Here is a 22107-nt window from a genome sequence, read left to right on the forward strand (position 1 = left end):
GTGTGATGAATCAGAGATTTTAGGTCATGTATGTTCATGGATTCACACACCATCTCATCCATTCTTAGAGGTGGTGAACTCCAGCCATTCTTTGGGAAACACTGACATATTCTGATTACTGGCTTGTCATATTTTTCTTGTCATACTTTTCTTTTTTTGTTCTTTAAAATTTCATTTGACAATTTCATGCATGTTTTGTTGCTTCTAGTTTCCTCTGAGATTAAAACATTCTATCCTGTAAGGAAGCTCCTTTAGCCAGAAAGTAGACAACTCAAAGTTGCTCTAGGAAGTCCCTGGAACTGACTAGATTTGCTAGGTTTCCCCAATACTATATAAACAGGAAAGGCTGCCGAGAGTCACTCAGAGAAGCTATGCTTCAAATGAGACTCTGAGGCCAGACCAGATGCTTAGAGGAAGTAGGGACCAGCCAATCTATGTGGAAAAGTTTTAGAGCAACAGAGTCACTTGGAACATCTACTTTCCAACATGTTGAGCTTCCTGCATGCTGTGCAGTATGTGCTAGATTTCCATCTATTGTGAGCTGTTGCATGTGCTGGGGTGGCCTTTGGTGATGCAACTGTCCTTGAGTTATACCTCCTTCTATAAGTAATCAATTACTTATATTCCTATAAGTAATCCCAATAAAATACATTGTTCTACAAAACTGGACTTCAATGGTATCCATACTTTGGTTGGTCATGGGGTCTTTATCTGGGCTGAATAAATGTGTTGCTGTATCTCCCCAGATAAAGATTTGTATACATGATTCTGTGGCATCTCCCACCCCTCCCATTCTTGCTGAACTTCTTCCTCTTCTCAGCTAGTCCTCTTCTTACTTGGGTGTCTTTTATTTTTGTGGTACTTGATTTAATTAGAGTTGTTTGCATAAGTACAGGTGGCAGGGTATTTCTTAGTGCATGTGCAGCTTATCTGTGGCTACACTACTGGAGAAAATTATTTTCCTCTCATAGTGACCATTATCTGCCTTACAAGTACTTCAAGGATGTAAGGAGCCCCATAAGCTTCTCCATCTGGGCTGGAATATTGGTGTTGAGGGGCTGATCTTTGTACAGCAACCCCTGCTGCTGAGAGTTCATTTCAGCAGGGACTCACATGTTCCTGTGAGCTCTGCTAACAGACATTGCCGCAATAGAACCTAATTGGTCATTAAACAAATACTATACACAGATGTTTTCTAATGGCTTATTATATTTTCAATGGCTTAAGAAAAGCAAGCAATAAGACATCATTGTTAAAGCTAAATAGCATGTTCTCCTTAATAGGATTGCTCCTAGTTTAAGGAATTACTACTGTTGAACATCAATTCTGCAGCAATGATAATGTGTCTTGTAAAATGGAAACACTAAGTACATAATAAACTATTTTCCAGTCAGGTTCTGAACACCCAGAAGAGTATTGGATTCCATCAGAGGGTCTTCATCTCTTAACGACTTTCAACTCTTTCATTATTTGTAGATTATAGACAGCTAATAACACTGGAAATACATTTTGCCTATAACCATTCAAGCAAATTCTGTCTGATAAAGAAAACCCACTATTGACTATTTCACCATTCTTTTATTCCATATAAATGAAAACTCATCAGCTCTTTCTTTTAATGTACTCCAATGCTGCTCTGATTCCCAAGTGCATTAATGAGTCAAACAAAGTGTGGTGTTTTCACTTTGTATATGCCTTAGAGTCATGATTAAAGTCTTCTAAATTTGTCTTTTAACTCTTGGCACAGAATTTTGAAGTTGATATTTAAATTTTAAATACTTTTACTGGCATGAGAATTTTTTTCCCCTCTTGACTTGCAGTAATTTTAAAAGTCAACCGTAATTATTGCTGGGATTAAACATTCTCAAAGAACTCTGACTTAGCCTGCTGAGAAACAAAGACTAATTCCCTCATAACTTTCATATTGTGAGTAATGTAATATGAGACATAAGAGACTCTTTATTTCCATTCTGGCTGTTAGCATTCATGTGAGCAACCTCCTTGTTGTTATAATAGAATCCACAAACTTGGTGTGCACATCTGTCATCTGTGAAATGTACAGTTGTGTATTGAAGGACTATAATACTAAATCTGGTAAACAGGAGTTTACATATGCAGAACTTTATGTACATTTTTTTGTAAGCACAGAAGTCTGTACCCTGTTGCTCAGATTGTAGAAGGGGAGCAGAGGAGAGTCTACAGACAGGTTTGTAATATGCTGACTTAATAAGACTGTGTCATTATCAAGGTTAAGGGTGCAGACTCAGAGCTAGTAAAGTCATGATTAATGCTGGAGTAACGACAACCATTAGTAAACATGCCTGCAGAATTTGTAATATCTACTTATAAATATTTGTCCTTGTGCTCACAGATAACTGTAGTCCTCTCTCCTCTCCAAAGAAACTTCACTTTGCAATAGATGGAGACCACTCCAGAAAACCACAATCAATCAGTATGCAAGGTTATGGAGCCCAGTGTCACTGGAAACAACTGTAAAACCTGTCCACACTGAAGACTGAGGAAACCTGTAGAAGAGGAGGAAAGGTGATGATACCTACCAGAGGATTGGAACCTTGTTGTAAGTCTCCTAGAAATGTCAGATGCTACACATACAAAAATCTTCATCAGCATGATTACCCAAACCTGAGCTGAACAAGAGAGACACCAATGAACATGCCAAGTTGAATGGGGGAAAAGCCCACTAGGCCTCAACCCTCCACAAAATACTATAGACTACTGAGGAAGCAAAGAATGGGAGAGGTGGCCCTCCTCAGGAAAGCACACATGAGTTGGTTGTTTAGTGTCAAACAGCCCTGAAAACATACACGTTCTTAGCATTATATGAATGGAAAATGCTACATTTTGGAACATATGTGTGTGTATGCACAGTTAATGGATAAAAGAGGCCAGGGATTTGAAAGATATTGAGGAGGGGCTGTGAGAGGGTTTAGATGGAGGAAAGGAAATGGGGAAATGTTATGATTAAATTATAATCTCAAAAGTGAAAAGAATGACACTTAAATTGCAATTGAAATAATGATAATTATTTATAAAAATACTGATAGTGATTCAGAACTAGACAGGCCAGGGCTTTTCCTCCCTCATTGCCAGTGAAAGGGGCTAAAATAGCCTCGGTTTCTTTCAGATCTCCTGATGGAGCCCTATTAGTATTTCCAATGCAATCTCATGAGTCTGGCACAAAGAATCAAGTGAGCTACATGACACGCAAAACTAAATTGTTTCCTTTCTTTCCTAGTAGTCCACCTTTGTGCAGAGTCTTTATATTGGCAAGTTGATTTTCTTGTAAGTGTTCTTAGTGCACCTATTCAGCCCCAGTCCAAGCATTCCTCTCTGGAAGGTGAGAATAGAATAAAGAACTAATGTTTTCTGCAGGATCCTGGCCATGGTTTTCAGCTGATGTCCTGTACTCTGGTCTTTATCAGACTTTTAGGAATCCTTGCTCTTCTGACTGTAAGAAAATTATCAAATTCATCACTTCCATATAAACTTGTCACATTCTTCTGTGCTGTTATTCTTGGGTTTTATTATCTTATTGTTACCAATGTGTAATACCTTTAAAGATATTTTTCATTAAATTGATTGATTGATTGTGAGAAGAATGTGTGCTCACACAGTAATGCATGTGTGGAACCAAGGATCTACTGAGCTGTTTCATCAGTGAAAATACTTTTGTTTAATATTTTTTATTATTTAATAATCTTATCCCCCACCACACACACAAATGCACTTTGCTCCTTTTTTTTTTTTTTTATTAACTTGAGTATTTCTTATATACATTTCGAGTGTTATTCCCTTTCCCGGTTTCCGGGCAAACATCCCCCTCCCCCCTCACCTTCCTTATGGGTGTTCCCCTCCCAACCCTCCCCCCATTGCCACCCTCCCCCCATAGACTAGTTCACTGGGGGTTCAGTCTTAGCAGGACCCAGGGCTTCCCCTTCCACTGGTGCTCTTACTAGGATATTCATTGCTACCTATGGGGTCAGAGTCCAGGGTCAATCCATGTATAGTCTTTAGGTAGTGGCTTAGTCCCTGGAAGCTCTGGTTGCTTGGCATTGTTGTACTTTTGGGGTCTCGAGCCCCTTCAAGCTCTTCCAGTTCTTTCTCTGATTCCTTCAATAGGGGACCTATTCCCAGTTCAGTGGTTTGCTGCTGGCATTCGCCTCTGTATTTGCTGTATTCTGGCTGTGTCTCTCAGGAGAGATCTACATCCGGCTCCTGTCGGTCTGCACTTCTTTGCTTCATCCATCTTGTCTAATTGGGTGGCTGTATATGTATGGGCCACATGTGGGGCAGGCTCTGAATGGGTGTTCCTTCAGTCTCTGTTTTAATCTTTGCCTCTCCCTTCCCTGCCAAGGGTATTCTTTTTCCTCGTTTAAAGAAGGAGTGAAGCATTCACATTTTGATCATCCCTCTTGAGTTTCGTTTGTTCTAGGGATCTAGGGTAATTCAAGCATTTGGGCTAATAGCCACTTATCAATGAGTGCATACCATGTATGTCTTTCTGTGATTGGGTTAGCTCACTCAGGATGATATTTTCCAGTTCCAACCATTTGCCTACGAATTTCATAAACTCGTTGTTTTTGATAGCTGAGTAATATTCCATTGTGTAGATGTACCACATTTTCTGTATCCATTCCTCTGTTGAAGGGCATCTGGGTTCTTTCCAGCTTCTGGCTATTATAAATAAGGCTGCGATGAACATAGTGGAGCCCGTGTCTCTTTTATATGTTGAGGCATCTTTTGGGTATATGCCCAAGAGAGGTATAGCTGGATCCTCAGGCAGTTCAATGTCCAATTTTCTGAGGAACCTCCAGACTGATTTCCAGAATGGTTTTACCAGTCTGCAACCCCACCAACAATGGAGGAGTGTTCCTCTTTCTCCACATCCTCGCCAGCATCTGCTGTCACCTGAGTTTTTGATCTTAGCCATTCTCACTGGTGTGAGGTGAAATCTCAGGGTTGTTTTGATTTGCATTTCCCTTATGACTAAAGATGTTGAACATTTCTTTAGGTGTTTCTCAGCCATTCGGCATTCCTCAGCTGTGAATTCTTTGTTTATCTCTGAACCCCATTTTTAATAGGGTTATTTGTTTCCCTGCAGTCTAACTTCTTGAGTTCTTTGTATATTTTGGATATAAGGCCTCTATCTGTTGTAGGATTGGTAAAGATCTTTTCCCAATCTGTTGGTTGCCGTTTTGTCCTAACCACAGTGTCCTTTGCCTTACAGAAGCTTTGCAGTTTTATGAGATCCCATTTGTCGATTCTTGATCTTAGAGCATAAGCCATTGGTGTTTTGTTCAGGAAATTTTTTCCAGTGCCCATGTGTTCCAGATGCTTCCCTAGTTTTTCTTCTATTAGATTGAGTGTGTCTGGTTTGATGTGGAGGTCCTTGATCCACTTGGACTTAAGCTTTGTACAGGGTGATAAGCATGGATCGATCTGCATTCTTCTACATGTTGCCCTCCAGTTGAACCAGCACCATTAGCTGAAAATGCTATCTTTTTTCCATTGGATGGTTTTGGCTCCTTTGTCAAAAATCAAGTGACCATAGGTGTGTGGGTTCATTTCTGGGTCTTCAATTCTATTCCATTGGTCTATCTGTCTGTCTCTGTACCAATACCATGCAGTTTTTATCACTATTGCTCTGTAATACTGCTTGAGTTCAGGGATAGTGATTCCCCCTGAAGTCCTTTTATTGTTGAGGATAGCTTTAGCTATCCTGGGTTTTTTGTTATTCCAGATGAATTTGCAAATTGTTCTGTCTAACTCTTTGAAGAATTGGATTGGTATTTTGATGGGGATTGCATTGAATCTGTAGATTGCTTTTGGTAAAAAGGCCATTTTTACTATATTAATCCTGCCAATCCATGAGCATGGGAGATCTTTCCATCTTCTGAGGTCTTCTTCAATTTCTTTCCTCAGTGTCTTGAAGTTCTTATTGTACAGATCTTTTACTTGCTTGGTTAAAGTCACACCGAGGTACTTTATATTATTTGGGTCTATTATGAAGGGTGTTGTTTCCCTAATTTCTTTCTCGGCTTGTTTCTCTTTTGTATAGAGGAAGGCAACTGATTTATTTGAGTTAATTTTATACCCAGCCACTTTGCTGAAGTTGTTTATCAGCTTTAGTAGTTCTCTGGTGGAACTTTTGGGATCACTTAAATATACTATCATGTCATCTGCAAATAGTGATATTTTGACCTCTTCTTTTCCGATCTGTATCCCTTTGATCTCCTTTTGTTGTCTGATTGCTCTGGCTAGAACTTCAAGAACTATATTGAATAAGTAGGGAGAGAGTGGGCAGCCTTGTCTAGTCCCTGATTTTAGTGGGATTGCTTCAAGTTTCTCTCCACTTAGTTTAATGTTAGCAACTGGTTTGCTGTATATGGCTTTTACTATGTTTAGGTATGGGCCTTGAATTCCTATTCTTTCCAGGACTTTTATCATGAAGGGGTGTTGAATTTTGTCAAATGCTTTCTCAGCATCTAATGAAATGATCATGTGGTTCTGTTCTTTCAGTTTGTTTATATAATGGATCACGTTGATGGTTTTCCATATATTAAACCATCCTTGCATGCCTGGGATGAAGCCTACTTGATCATGGTGGATGATTGTTTTGATGTGCTCTTGGATTCGGTTTGCCAGAATTTTATTGAGTATTTTTGCGTCGATATTCATAAGGGAAATTGGTCTGAAGTTCTCTTTCTTTGTTGTGTCTTTGTGTGGTTTAGGTATAAGAGTAATTGTGGCTTCGTAGAAGGAATTCGGTAGGGCTCCATCTGTTTCAATTTTGTGGAATAGTTTGGATAATATTGGTATGAGGTCTTCTATGAAGGTTTGATAGAATTCTGCACTAAACCCGTCTGGACCTGGGCTCTTTTTGGTTGGGAGACCTTTAATGACTGCTTCTATTTCCTTAGGAGTTATGGGGTTGTTTAACTGGTTTATCTGTTCCTGATTTAACTTTGATACCTGGTATCTGTCTAGGAAATTGTCCATTTCCTGAAGATTTTCAAATTTTGTTGAATATAGGTTTTTATAGTAAGATCTGATGATTTTTTGAATTTCCTCTGAATCTGTAGTTATGTCTCCCTTTTCATTTCTGATTTTGTTAATTTGGACACACTCTCTGTGTCCTCTCGTTAGTCTGGCTAAGGGTTTATCTATCTTGTTGATTTTCTCAAAGAACCAACTTTTGGTTCTGTTGATTCTTTCTATGGTCCTTTTTGTTTCTACTTGGTTGATTTCAGCTCTGAGTTTGATTATTTCCTGCCTTCTACTCCTCCTGGGTGTATTTGCTTCTTTTTGTTCTAGAGCTTTTAGGTGTGCTGTCAAGCTGCTGACATATGCTCTTTCCTGTTTCTTTCTGCAGGCACTCAGCGCTATGAGTTTTCCTCTTAGCACAGCTTTCATTGTGTCCCATAAGTTTGAGTATGTTGTATCTTCATTTTCATTAAATTCTAAAAAGTCTTTAATTTCTTTCTTTATTTCTTCCTTGACCAGGTTATCATTGAGTAGAGCATTGTTCAATTTCCACGTATATGTGGGCATTCTTCCCTTATTGTTATTGAAGACCAGTTTTAGGCCGTGGTGGTCCGATAGCACGCATGGGATTATTTCTATCTTTCTGTACCTGTTGAGGCCCGTTTTTTGACCAATTACATGGTCAATTTTGGAGAAAGTACCATGAGGAGCTGAGAAGAAAGTATATCCTTTTGCTTTAGGATAGAATGTTCTATAAATATCCGTTAAGTCCATTTTGCTCATGACTTCTCTTAGTCTGTCGACATCACTGTTTAATTTCTGTTTCCATGATCTGTCCATTGATGAGAGTGGGGTGTTGAAATCTCCCACTATTATTGTGTGAGGTGCAATGTGTGTTTTGAGCTTTAGTAAGGTTTCTTTTACGTATGTAGGTGCCCTTGTATTTGGGGCATAGATATTTAGGATTGAGAGTTCATCTTGGTGGATTTTTCCTTTGATGAATATGAAGTGTCCTTCCTTATCTTTTTTGATGACTTTTAGTTGGACTTTTAGCCTGTGTCTTGAGTTCACCAGGCAGCTTTCTTGCAGCAGAAAATTTGGTCTTACCTGTGGTCCCGAGGCTCAGGTTCGCTCGTGGGGTGCTGCCCGGGGGCTCTCTGCAGCGGCAGCAACCAGGAAGACCTGTGCCGCCCCTTCTGGGAGCTTCAGTGCACCAGGGTTCCAGATGGTCTTTGGCTTTTTCCTCTGGCGTCCGAGATGTGTGTGCAGGGAGCAGTCTCTTCTGGTTTCCCAGACTTGTCTGCCTCTCTGAAGGTTTAGCTCTCCCTCCCACGGGATTTGGGTGCAGAGAACTGTTTATCCGGTCTGTTTCTTTCAGGTTCCGGCGGTGTCTCAGGCAGGGGTCCTGCCACTCCTGGGCCCTCCCCCACGGGAGCCCAGAGGCCTTATACAGTTTCCTCTTGGGCCAGGGATGTGGGCAGGGGTGAGCAGTGTTGGTGGTCTCTTCCGCTCTGCAGCCTCAGGAGTGCCCACCTGACCAGGCGGTTGGGTCTCTCTCTCACCGGGTCTGGGAGCAGAGAGCTGCTGCCACTTTGCTCCTTTTTAACATCAACCTCTCATCCCTGCTGGACATCTTTTTCTTCACAAGGACCTCTTCTTTCATCTATGTTGTTGTTGTTGTTGTTGTTTTAGTTTTTCTTTTCACAATCTACTGAATTTGATTAGAATTGCTTGAGAGAGCATAGGTATATAGTTATTTACTAGAATACTAGTGACTATACCATTTAAAATGATTACACCTTCTCCTATAGCAGTCATTTACTTCTAATAATTCCTTGGGGAAGAATGGAGCCTTTTGAGCCTATCCTGCATCCATGAAGAAATATGGATGGACAAGTCTCGTGCAGGTAAGAAGAGTCTCCATGAGTCCATAAACACAATGGCCATGCCAAATCCAGATGACAGCATTCCATGGCATTTCTTCACAACCTCTGGCTTTCACGTTCTTTCAGTCTACTCTTTTGTGATGTTCTCTGAGCCATGGAGGGTATAAGGTAGGAATTAAATACTCAGCAACTATTTCTTTTCTATACTTTGATCAATTATGAGTGTCTGCAAGTTATTGCTCCATTGCTTCCCACTATACTCAGAAGAGTCTCTAACTAAAACAGAAAGTCTCACTAACCTGAGGACATGAACACAAACACCTAAAGGAAGCTTGACAGTGTGTTATCTTAGAAAAACAGAATTAGAAAGTTCTCTGTAACATTTCTAGCTATTTCTGGCTTCTGACAATTACAGTGCCAGACATGAATACTATCTTGTGAAGTGGGCCTCAAACCCAACTTTTAAAAGGTTGTTGCTAGTCCAATAGACATTTCCCTACTGCACCAGAAGGTATATCTTTGATGGAATGTTGGTATTGTACCTCACGAGGCTCATAGATGGGTCTGATCATTGATGGATTTTATTCTCCAGAAACCTACAATTTTGGGTCACTATAAAAGCTAGACTGCAACAAGGAAGTTTCTGTCTCAATTTAACTGCACTTCTCAATATCCTGTAAGTAAATATATAAAAAATATATATATAATCTTTGCCAGCAGGAACTTAAGTCTAGGTGTAGGGTAATAAGTACCTGAGTTGTTTGGAGAGGGGCTCTGTTACCTCCTTGACCAATAACATAAGGAGAGTTGTTCCACATCCGGATTAAATTCTTTTAAATAATAATAATTAATAGGTGAAGGTTTTTGTTTGTTTGTTTGTTGTTTTGGGTTTTTTTAAATTTTTAATGATTGATGTGGAAGGGCCCAAACACATGGCTGTGGTACTACTCCTAGGTAGATGGTGGTTCTGGAGGGCATAAGAAAGCAAGCTGAGATCAGGGTCCCCTATACACAGGGACCCGGAAGTAGGGGCAGGCCCTTCTGGTTGCTACCCTCACGGAGAGCTGAAACCTAGCTCCAAGGAGCGACTTCAGCCTCAAGACCAGAAGTAAGACCAACTTTTCTGTTCCAAGTGATCTGCCTGGTGGACTCAGGACACACGCTCACAGGAACAGTTGAAAGTCAATGGACAGGAATGACTACATGCCTAAAAGCAGAACACTTTGTTTCCATAATTGGCTGAAAGAAAGCAGGAAAAGACTGCTGACACACAGGCCTATAGGACAGTCAAGCCACTATCAGAAATAGCCGAACAAGGTAACACCAGAGACAACCTGATGGTGAGAGGGAAGCACAAGAACACAAGCAACAGAAAACAAGACTACAAGGCATCATCAGAGCCCAATTCACCCATCAAAGCTAACACTGACTATCCAAACACACCAGAAAAAGCAAGATCTAGATTTAAGATCACATTTGATCATGATGATGGAAGACTTCATGAAAGACATAAAGAACTCCCTTAGAGAAATGCAGGAAAACACAAGTAAACAAGTAGAAGTCCTTAGAGAGGAAACACAAAAATCCCTGAAAGGATTCCAGGAAAACACAATCAGGTGAAGGAATTGAAAATGGAAAGAGAAAAGTAAATAAAGCACAAAGGGAGACAACCTTGGAAAAGAAAACCAAAGGAAGATACAAGGAGCTGTAGATACAAGCATCACCAACAAAATACAAGAGATAGAAGAGAGAATCTCAGGAGCAGAAGATTCCATAGAAATCATTGACACAACTGTCAAAGATAATGTAAAACGGAAAAGGCTACTTGTTCAAAACACACAGGAAATCCAGGACACAATAAGAAGATCAAACTTAAGGATAAAAGGTATAGAAAAGAGTAAAGACTCCCAACTCAAAGGACCAGTAAATATCTTCAACAAAATCATAGATGAAAACTTCCCTAACGTAAAGAAAGAGATGCCCATAAACATACAAAAAGCCTACAGAACTCTAAAGAGATTGGACCAGAAAAGAAAATCCTCTTGTCACATAATAGTCAAAACACCAAATGCACAAAACAAAGAAAGAATATTAAAAGCAGTAAGGGAAAATGGTCAAGTAACATATAAAGGCAGACCTATCAGAATTACACCTGACTTCTCACCAGAGACTATGAAAGCCAGAAGATCCTGGACAGATGTCATACAGATCCTAAGAGAACACAGATGCCATCCCATGTTACTGTATTCAGAAAGACTGTCAATTAACATAGATAAAGAAACCAAGATATTTCATGACAAAACCAAATTTACACAATATCTTTCTACAAATCCAGCCCTACAAAGGATAATAAATGGTAAAACCCAACACAAGGAGGCAAGCCACACCCTAGAAAAAGCAAGAAACTAATTGTTTTCCAACAAAACAAAGAGAAGACAAGCACACAAACATATTCTCACCTCCAAATACGAAGATAACTGGAAGCAACAATCACTATTCCTTAATATCTCTCAACATCAATGGACTCAATTCCCCAATAAAAAGAAACAAATTAAACTACATAATGAGGACCCAGCATTTTGCTGCCTAAAGGAAACACACCTCACACACAAAGACAGACACTACCTCAGAGTAAAAGGCTGGAAAAAACTTTCCAAGAGAATGGTCTGAAGAAGCAAATTGGAGTAGAAATTCTAATATTGAACAAAATTGATTTTCAACCAAAAGTCATCAAAGCAGATAAGGAAGGACACTTCAAATTCATCAAAAGAAAAATCCACCAAGATGAACTCACAATCCTAAATATCTATGCTCCAAATACAAGGACAACTAGATACATAAAAGAAACCTTACTAAAGTTCAAAGCACACATTGCACCTCAATAGTAGGAGATTTCAAAACTCCACTCTCATCAATGGATAGATCATGGAACCAGAAATTAAACAAAGACATAAACAATCTAAGAGAAGTTATGAACTAAATGGACTTAACAGATATTTATAGAACATTCTATCCTAAAAAAAGGATATATCTTCTTCTTACCAGCTCATGGTACTTTCTCCAAAATTGACCATATAATCTAATCGGGCACAAACAGGCCTAAAGAGATACAATAAGATAGAAATAATCTGGAGATCCCCACAGTCCAGACACTGCCCTGACCTGATGGGAACCTGTCAACAGTTCTCTGCACCCAAATGCCATGAGAGGGAGAGCTAAACCTTCAGAGGTGCAGACAAGCCTGCAAAGCCAGGAGAGACGACACTCTGCCCACATTTCTGACTCCAGAGGAAAACACCTAATGTCATCTGGGACCCCGGTGCATGGGGGCCCTGGGAAAAGGTGGCACAGGCCCTCCTGATTGCCACCGTCACCGAGAGCTCAAAAGCAGTACCCCATGAGCAACTTGAGCCGTGGGACCACAGGTAAGACCAACTTTTCTGATCCAAGCGACATGCCTGGTGGACTCAGGATACAGGCCCACAGGAACAGCTGAAGACCAGTAGACAGGAAAAACTACATGCTGGAAAGCAGAACACTCTGTCCCCATAACTGACTGAAAGAGAGGAAAACAGGTCTACAGTACTCCTGACACACAGGCTTATAGGACAGTCTAGCCACTGTCAGAAATAGCAGAACAAAGTAACAATAGAGATAATCTGATGGCGAGAGGCAAGCACAGGAACCCAAGCAACAGAAACCAAGACTACATGGCATCATTGCAGCCCAATGCTCCCACCAAAGCAAACACTGAATATCCAAACACACCAGAAAAAGCAAGATCTAGATTTAAAATCACATTTGATCATGATGCTGTAGAACTTCAAGAAAGACATGAAGAACTCCCTTAGAGAAACACAGGAAAACATAAATAAACAAGTAGTAGCCTATAGAGAGGAATCACAAAAATCCCTGAATGAATTCCAGGAAAACACAATAAAACAGGTGAAGGAATTAAAAATGGTAATAGAAGCAATAAAGAAAGGACACAGGGAAACAACCCTGGATCTATAAAACCAAAGGAAGAAACAGGAGCTGTAGATACAAGCATCACAAACAGAACACAAGAAATAGAAGAGAGAATCTCAGGAACAGAAGATTCCATAGAAATCATCAACACAATGGTCAAATAAAATGTAAAACGGAAAAAGCTACTGGTCCAAACACACAGGAAATCCAGGACTCAATGAGAATATCAAACCTAAGGATAATAGGATAGAAGAGAGTGAAGACTCCCAGCTCAAAGGACCAGTAAATATCTTCAACAAAATCATAGAAGAAAATTTCCCTAACGTAAAGAAAGAGATGCCCACAAACATACAAGAAGCCTACAGAACTCCAAATAGATTGGACCAGAAAAGAAACTCCTCCCATCACATAATAGTCAAAACACCAAATGCACAAAACAAAGAAAGACTATTAAAAGCAGTAAGGGAACAAGGTCATGTAACATATAAAGGCAGACCTATCAGAATCACACCAGACTTCTCACCAGAGACTAGGAAAGCCAGAAGATCGTGGACAGATGTCATACAGACCATAAGAGAATACAAATGCCAGCCCAGGTTACTGTATCCTGCAAAACTCTCAGGACAGATGGAGAAACCAAGATATTCCATGACAAAACCAAATTTACACAATATCTTTCTACAAATACAGTCCTACAAAGGATAATAAATGGTAAAGCCCAACATAAGGAGGCAAGCTACACCCTAGAAAAAGCAAGAAACTAATCGTCTTGGCAACAAAACAAAGAGAAGAAAAGTACACAAACTAATCTCACATTCAAATATGAATGTAACAGGAAGCAATAATCACTATTCCTTAATATCTCTCAACATCAATGGTCTCAACTCTCCAACAAAAAGACAGATTAACAAACTGGATATGCAATGAGGACCCTGCATTCTGCAGCCCACAGTAAACACACCTCAGAGACAAAGACAGACACTACCTCCGAGTGAAAGGCTGGAAAACAACTTTCCAAGCAAATGGTCTGAAGAAGCAAGCTGAAGTAGCCATTTTAATATCGAATAAAATCGATTTTCAACTAAAAGTCATCAAAAAAGATAAAGAAGGACACTTCATATTCATCAAAGGAAAAATCCACCAAGATGAACTCTCAATCCTAAATATCTATGCTCCAAATACAAGGGCAACTACACACAGAAAAGAAACCTTACTAAAGCTCAAAGCACACACTGCACCTCACACAATAATAGTAGGAGATTTAAACACTCCACTCTCATCAATGGACAGATCATGGAAACAGAAATTAAACAGAGACATAGACAGACTAAGAGAAATCATAAAGCAATTGGACTTAACAGATATTTGTAGAACATTCTATCCTAAAACAAAAGGATATAACTTCTTCTCACCACTTTCCCCAAAATTGACCATATAATTGGTCATAAAACACGAATCAACAGATGCAGAATGATAGAAATAATCCCATGCATCCTATCAGACCACCATGGGCTAAAGCTTGTCTTCAATAACAATAAGGAAATAATGCCCAATTATACATGGAAGATGAACAATGCTCTACTCAATGATAACCTGGTCAAGGAAGAAATAAAAAAAGCAATTACAGATTTCTTAGAATTTTATGAAAATGAAGGTACAACATACCCAAACTTAGGGACACAATTAAAGCTGTGCTAAGAGGAAAACTCACAGCTCTGAGTGCAAGCAGAAAGAAACAGGAGAGAGCATATATCAGCAGCTTAACAGCACACCTAAAAGCTCTAGAACAAAAAGAAGCAGCTACACCCAGGAGGAGTAGAAGGCAGGAAATAATCAAACTCAGAGCTGAAATCAACCAAGTAGAAACAAAAAAGACTATACAAAGAGTCAACAGAACCAAAAGCTAGTTCTGTGAGAAAATCAACAAGATAGATAAACCCTTAGCTAGACTAATGAGGGGACACAGAGAGTGTGCCCAAATTAACAAAATCAGAAATGAAAAGGGAGACGTAACTACAGATTCAGAGAAAATTCAAAAAATCATCAGATCTTACTATAAAAACCTATATTCAACAAAACTTGAAAATCTGCAGGAAATGGACAATTTCCTAGACAGATACCAGGTATCAAAGTTAAATCAGGAACAGATAAACCAGTTAAACAACCCCATAACTCCTAATGAAATAGAAGCAGTCATTAAAGGTCTCCCAACCAAAAAGAACCCAGATCCAGATGGGTTTAGTGCAGAATTCTATCAGACCTTCACAGAAGACCTCATACCAATATTATCCAAACTATTCCACAAAATTGAAACAGATGGAGCACTACTGAATTCATTCTATGAAGCCACAATTACTCTTATACCTTAACCACACAGAGACCCTACAAAGAAAGAGAACTTCAGACCAATTTCCCTTATGAATATCAACGCAAAAATACTCAATAAAATTCTGGCAAACCGAATCCAAGAACACATCAAAACAGTCATCCACCATGATCAAGTAGGCTTCATCCCAGGCATGCAGGGATGGTTTAATATACAGAAAAAGATCAACATAATCCATTATATAAACAAACTTAAAGAACAAACCACATGATCATTTCATTAGATGCTGAGAAAGCATTTGACAAAATTCAACACCCCTTCATGATAAAAGTCCTGGAAAGAATAGGAATTCAAGGCCCATACCTAAACATGGTAAAAGCCATATACAGCAAACCAGTCGCTAACATTAAACTAAATGGAGAGAAACTTGAAGCAATCCCACTAAAATCAGGGACTAGACAAGGCTGCACACTCTTTCCCTACTTAATCAATATAGTTCTTTAAATTCTAGGCAGAGCAATATGACAACAAAAGGAGATCAAGGGGATACAGATTGGAAAAGAAGAAGTCAAAATATCACTATTTGCAGATGATATGATAGTATATTTAAGTGATCCCAAAAGTTCCACCAGAGAACTACTAAACCTGATAAACACCTTCAGTAAAGTGACTGGGTATAAAATTAACTCAAATAAATCAGTAGCCTTCCTCTACACAAAAGAGAAAGAAGCTGGGAAAGAAATTAGTGAAATGACACCCTTCATAATAGGCCCAAGTAATATAAAGTACCTCGGTGTGACTTTAACCAAGCAAGGAAAAGATCCGTATGATAAGAACTTTAAGCCTCTGAAGAAAGAAATTGAAGACCTCAGAAGATGGAAAGATCTCCCATGCTCATGGATTGGCAGGATTAACATAATAAAAATGGCCATTTTACCAAAAGTGAGCTACAGATTCAAAGCAATCCCCATCAAAATTCCAATCCAATTCTTCAGAGAGTTAGACAGAACAATTTGCAAATTCATCTGGAATAACAAAAACCCAGGATAGCTAAAACTGTTCTTGACAGTAAAGGACTTCTGGGGGAATCACTATCCCTAAACTCAAGCAGTATTACAGAGAAATAGTGATAAAAACTGTATGGTATTGGTACAGAGACAGGTAGCTAGACCAGTGGAATAGAATTGAAGACCCAGAAATGAACCCACACACCTATGGGCACTTGATTTTTGACAAAGGAGCCAAAACCATCCAATGGAAAAAAGATAGCATTTTCAGCAAATGGTGCTAGTTCAACTGGAGGTCAGCATGTAGAAGAATGCAGATCGACCCATGCTTATCACCCTGTACAAAGCTTAAGTCCAAGTGGATCAAGGACTTCCACATCAAACCAGATATACTCAATCTAATAGATGAAAAAGTGGGGAAGCATCTCAAACACATGGGCATGGGAGATAATTTCCTGAACAAAACACCAATGGCTTATACTCTAAGATCAAGAATCGACAAATGGGATCTCATAAAACTACAAAGCTTCTGTAGGGCAAAGGACACTGTTGTTAGGGCAAAACAGCAACCAACAGATGGGGAAAAGATCTTTTCCAATCCTACATCTGATAGAGGGCTTTTCAGGGAGAAAAATAACCCTATTATAAATGTGGTGAGAGACAAACAAATAATTCACAACTAGGAATGCCAAATGTCTGAGAAGCACCTAAAGAAATGTTCAACATCTTTAGCCATAAGGGAAATGCAAATCAAAACAACCCTGAGATTCTACCTCACAACAGTCAGGATGGCTAAGATCAAGAACTCCTGCAACAGCAGATGCTGGGGAGGATGTGGAGAAAGAGGAACACTCCTCCATTGTTGGTGGGATTGCAAACTGGTACAATCCTTCTGGAAATCAGTCTGGAGGTTCCTCAGAAAATTGGCCATTGCAGTACCTGAGGACTAACTCTCTTGGGCATATACCCAAAAGATGCCCCAACATATAAAAAAGACACATGCTCCCCTATGTTCACAGCAACCTTATTTATAATAGTCAGAAGCTGGAAAGAACCCAGATGCCCTTCAACAGAGCAATGGATACAGAAAGTGTGGTACATCTGTGCAATGGAATACTATACTCAGCTATCAAAAACAATGACTATGAAATTCATATGCAAATGGATGGACTTGAACATATCATCCTGAATGAGGTAACCCAATCACAGAAAAACACACATGGTATGCACCCACTGATAAGTGGCTATTAGCCCAAATGCTCGAATTACCCTAGATGCACAGAACACATGAAACTCAAGAAGAATGACCACTCCTTCTTTAAAAGGGAAACAAGAATACCCTTAGGAGGGTGTAGGGAGGCCACGTTTAGAACAGAGGCTGAAGGAATGCCCATTCAAAGCCTGCCCCACATGTGGCCCATACATATACAGCCACCAAACTAGATAAGATGGATGAAGCAAAGAAGTGCAGGTTGACAGGAACTGGATGTAGATGTCACCTGAGAGACACAACCAGAATATGGGAAATATATAGGCGAATGCCAGCAGAAAACCACTGAACTGAGAACGGGACCCCCATTGAAGGAGTCAGAGAAAGGACTGAAAGAACTGAAGGGGCTTGAGACCCCATATGAACAACAATGTCAACCAACCAGAGCTTCCAGGGACTAAGCCACTACCCAAAGGGTATACATGGACTGATCCTGGGCTCCAACTGCATAGGTAGCAATGAATAGCCTAGTAAGAGCACCAGTGGAAAGGGAAGCCCTTGGTTCTCCAAGACTGAACCCCCAGTGAATGTGATCGTTCAGGGGAGGGCGGTAATGAGGGTAGGGTGGGGAGGGAAACACCCATATAGAAGGGGAGGGGGAGAGCTTAGAGGGATATTGTCCTGGATACCTGGAAAGGGAATAGCATTTGAAATCTAAATAAAAATGCCCAATTTAATAAAGATAAAAAAAGAGAGAATAAGAAATGAAAAAGAAAGCAGTCTGAGTAAGAAATGGGGAACAAACTTTACTAAGAGCATCCTCTCACTTGCCTCGTCTGCATCATGGCCTCTGCATCTATTTGCTTCCTTCCTGTTCTAGCCTCAAGTGCCTGCCCTGACTTCTCTGGATGATGAACTACAAGCTATATGCTGAAATGAATTCTCTCCTCCCCACGTTGATTTTTTTTGTCATGGCATTTTACTATAGCAGTAGAAATTTTGAGTTATGTGTTTTGTTCATACATCCATTGTTGACCCCTCTCCCTCATCCCTGCTCCTATTCTGCTTTTATAATAATTGCTCTACTATTCCTTTCCTTTAAGATCTCCCCTCCCAACCAGACAGTGGTCTCATTATACCTTCTGGCTTCTTGAGACATTTCACATTAAAACATACCAATCTAAAACTTTTGAATCTAGTATCCTCCTTTAAGGCAGAATGTGTGGGATTCGCCTTTCTTGGTCTGGTTACCTCATTGAGAATAATATTCTCCAGTTTCATCATCTTCTTACAACTTGCATTTTTTTTCTTCCAGCTGAATGAAATTCCAGTGTATGGAATCCTCACTATCACTTTTCATCCTTCCATTCATGGACATCTAGACTGTTTCACCTTAGCTGGTATGAAGAGAATGACAATGAACACAGACATGCAAGTTTCTCTGTCACAAAACATAAAGTTCATGGGGATCTGACTAGGAGAGGTACAGTGAGGTCACATGGAAGTTCTGTGGTTTGGCTTTTTGAGAATGTCCACACTGATTTGCATAGTATGCTTATACCACCAGTGGCTAAGGCTGTCTCTTGCCATACAAGCATGCCAGCACTTGCTGCATAAATCTTCTTGATGGCAGCCAGTCTTGAGAGGGGCGGGATAGAGTTGCAAAGCAGTTTAGTTTATTTCCATTTTTCTGATGGTTAAGGGTGTTGAATACTTGACAACTGCACTTTATGTGTGTAGATGCTTTACCTGCAGGCACCTGTGCACCACTTGCATGCTTGGTGCTTGTGCAGACAAGAGGAGGGTATCAGAACCTTTGGGCCTGGACTTAACAGACATTTGCTACCCATCATGTGGATGCTGAAAATCATACCCAGGTTTCTGGAAGAGCACCCAGTGCTCTTCACTGCTGAGCCATCTCTTTAACACTGTTGAACACTTCGAAAAATGTTTACTGGCCATTTATATTTCTGTGTAGATTAAAGATTACTGTTAATATTCTGTAGTAATTAATTCATGCTGGAAATTAATATATTCTCATCTAGCTTTTCCACAAATAATCACACGAAGGCCTTTTAATATTTCAAAGCCTTAGGCCTTAGCTGGGCAGACTCTAAACTCGCTCATTTAAGTTGACCCAATCACTTAGCCGCATTCAGCCACATAGCAAGCTATGCCTTTCAGGACCATAGTCATGTATGTCTCCCCTGATGTCTCCTGGCAAAAAGCTTTTTCGAATTCTCCTTCCCAGAGTTCCTTTCTCCCTCACAGGAAGTCCCGACTTCCACTGCCGGCAACGCTAATTTGCCATTAGATTTTTGTTAAAGCCAATCAGAGAATACCTTAGATAAGTGAGGAGGGACAGATATACAATTTCACACAGTGTACCCCAACATTTCTGTATTTGAGATCTCTGTTTAGTTACTTTGTCCGTTTGATAGAGTGCTTTGTTTTCTTGATGGAATTTTTTTTTTATTAACTTGAGTATTTCTTATATACATTTCGAGTGTTATTTCCTTTCCCGGTTTCCTGGCAAACATCCCCCTCCCCCCTCCCCTTCTTTATGGGTGTTCCCCTCCCCATCCTCCCCCCCATTGCCACCCTCCCTCCAAAAATCTAGTTCACTGGGGATTCAGTCTTAGCAGGACCCAGGGCTTCCCCTTCCACTGGTGCTCTTACTAGGATATTCACTACTACCTATGAGGTCAGAGTCCAGGGTCAGTCCATGTGGCTTAGTCCATGGAAGCTCTGGTTGCTTGGCATTGTTGTACATATGGGGTCTCGAGCCTCTTCAAGCTCTTCCAGTTCGTTCTCTGATTCCTTCAGCGGGGGTCCTATTGTCAATTCAGTGGTTTGCTGCTGGCATACGCCTCTGTGTTTTCTGTATTCTGGCTGTGTCTCTCGGGAGAGATCTACATCCGGCTCCTGTCGGCCTGCACTTCTTTGCTTCATCCATCTTGTCTAATTGGATGGCTGTATATGCATGGGCCACATGTGGGGGAGGCCCTGAATGGGTGTTCCTTCTGTGTCTGTTTTAATCTTTGCCTCTCTCTTCCCTGCCAAGGGTATTCTTGTTCCCCTTTTAAAGAAGGAGTGAAGCATTCACATTTTGATCATCCCTCTTGATTTTCATTTGTTCTAGGCATCTAGGGTAATTCAAGCAATTGGGCTAATAGCCACTTATCAATGAGTGCATACCATGTGCGTTTTTCTGTGATTGGGTTAGCTCACTCAGGATGATATTTTCCAGTTCCAACCATTTGCCTACGAATTCCATAAAGTCATTGTTTTTGATAGCTGAGTAATATTCCATTGTGTAGATGTACCACATTTTCTGTATCCATTCCTCTGTTGAAGGACATCTGTGTTCTTTCCAGCTTCTGGCTATTATAAATAAGGCTGTGATGAACATAGTGGAGCACGTGTCTTTTTTATATGTTGGAGCATATTTTGGGTATATGCCCAAGAGAGGTATGGCTGGATCCTCAGGCAGTTCAATGTCCAATTTTCTGAGGAACCTCCAGACTGATTTCCAGAATGGTTGTACCAGTCTGCAATCCCACCAACAATGGAGGAGTTTTCCTCTTTTTCCAAATGCTCGCCAGCATCTGCTGTCACCTGAGTTTTTGATCTTACCCATTCTCACTGGTGTGAGGTGAAATCTCAGGGTTGTTTTGATTTGCATTTCCCTTATGACTAAAGACATTGAACATTTCTTTAGGTGTTTCTCAGCCATTCGGCATTCCTCAGCTGTGAATTCTTTGTTTAGCTCTGAACCCCATTTTTTAATAGGGTTATTTGTTTCCCTGTGGTCTAACTTCTTGAGTTCTTTGTATATTTTGGATATAAGGCCTCTATGTGTTGTAGGATTGGTAAAGATCTTTTCCCAATCTGTCGGTTGCCGTTTTGTCCTAACCACAGTGTCCTTTGCCTTACAGAAGCTTTGCAGTTTTATGAGATCCCATTTGTCGATTCTTGATCTTAGAGCATAAGCCATTGGTGTTTTGTTCAGGAAATTTTTTCCAGTGCCCATGTGTTCCAGATGCTTCCCTAGTTTTTCTTCATTTAGTTTGAGTGTGTCTGGTTTGATGTGGAGGTACCTGATGCACTTGGACTTAAGCTTTGTACAGGGTGATAAGCATGGATCGATCTGCATTCTTCTACATGTTGACCTCCAGTTGAACCAGCACCATTTGCTGAAAATGCTATCTTTTTTCCATTTGATGGTTTTGGCTCCTTTGTCAAAAATCAAGTGACTATACGTTGTGGGTTCATTTCTGGGTCTTCAATTCTGTTCCATTGGTCTATCTGTCTGTCTCTGTACCAATACCATGCAGTTTTTATCACTATTGCTCTGTAATACTGCTTGAGTTCAGGGATAGTGATTCCCCCTGAAGTCCTTTTATTGTTGAGGATAGTTTTAGCTATCCTGGGTTTTTTGTTATTCCAGATGAATTTGCAAATTGTTCTGTCTAACTCTTTGAAGAATTGGATTGGTATTTTGATGTGGATTGCATTGAATCTGTAGATCGCTTTTGGTAAAATGGCCATTTTTACTATATTAATCCTGCCAATCCATGAGCATGGGAGATCTTTCCATCTTCTGAGGTCTTCTTCAATTTCTTTCTTCAGAGTCTTGAAGTTCTTATTGTACAAATCTTTTACTTGCTTGTTTAAAGTCACACCGAGGTACTTTATATTATT

Source organism: Rattus norvegicus, chromosome 4, assembly GCF_036323735.1.
Source record: "Rattus norvegicus strain BN/NHsdMcwi chromosome 4, GRCr8, whole genome shotgun sequence".
Classification (NCBI taxonomy): Eukaryota; Metazoa; Chordata; class Mammalia; order Rodentia; family Muridae; genus Rattus; species Rattus norvegicus.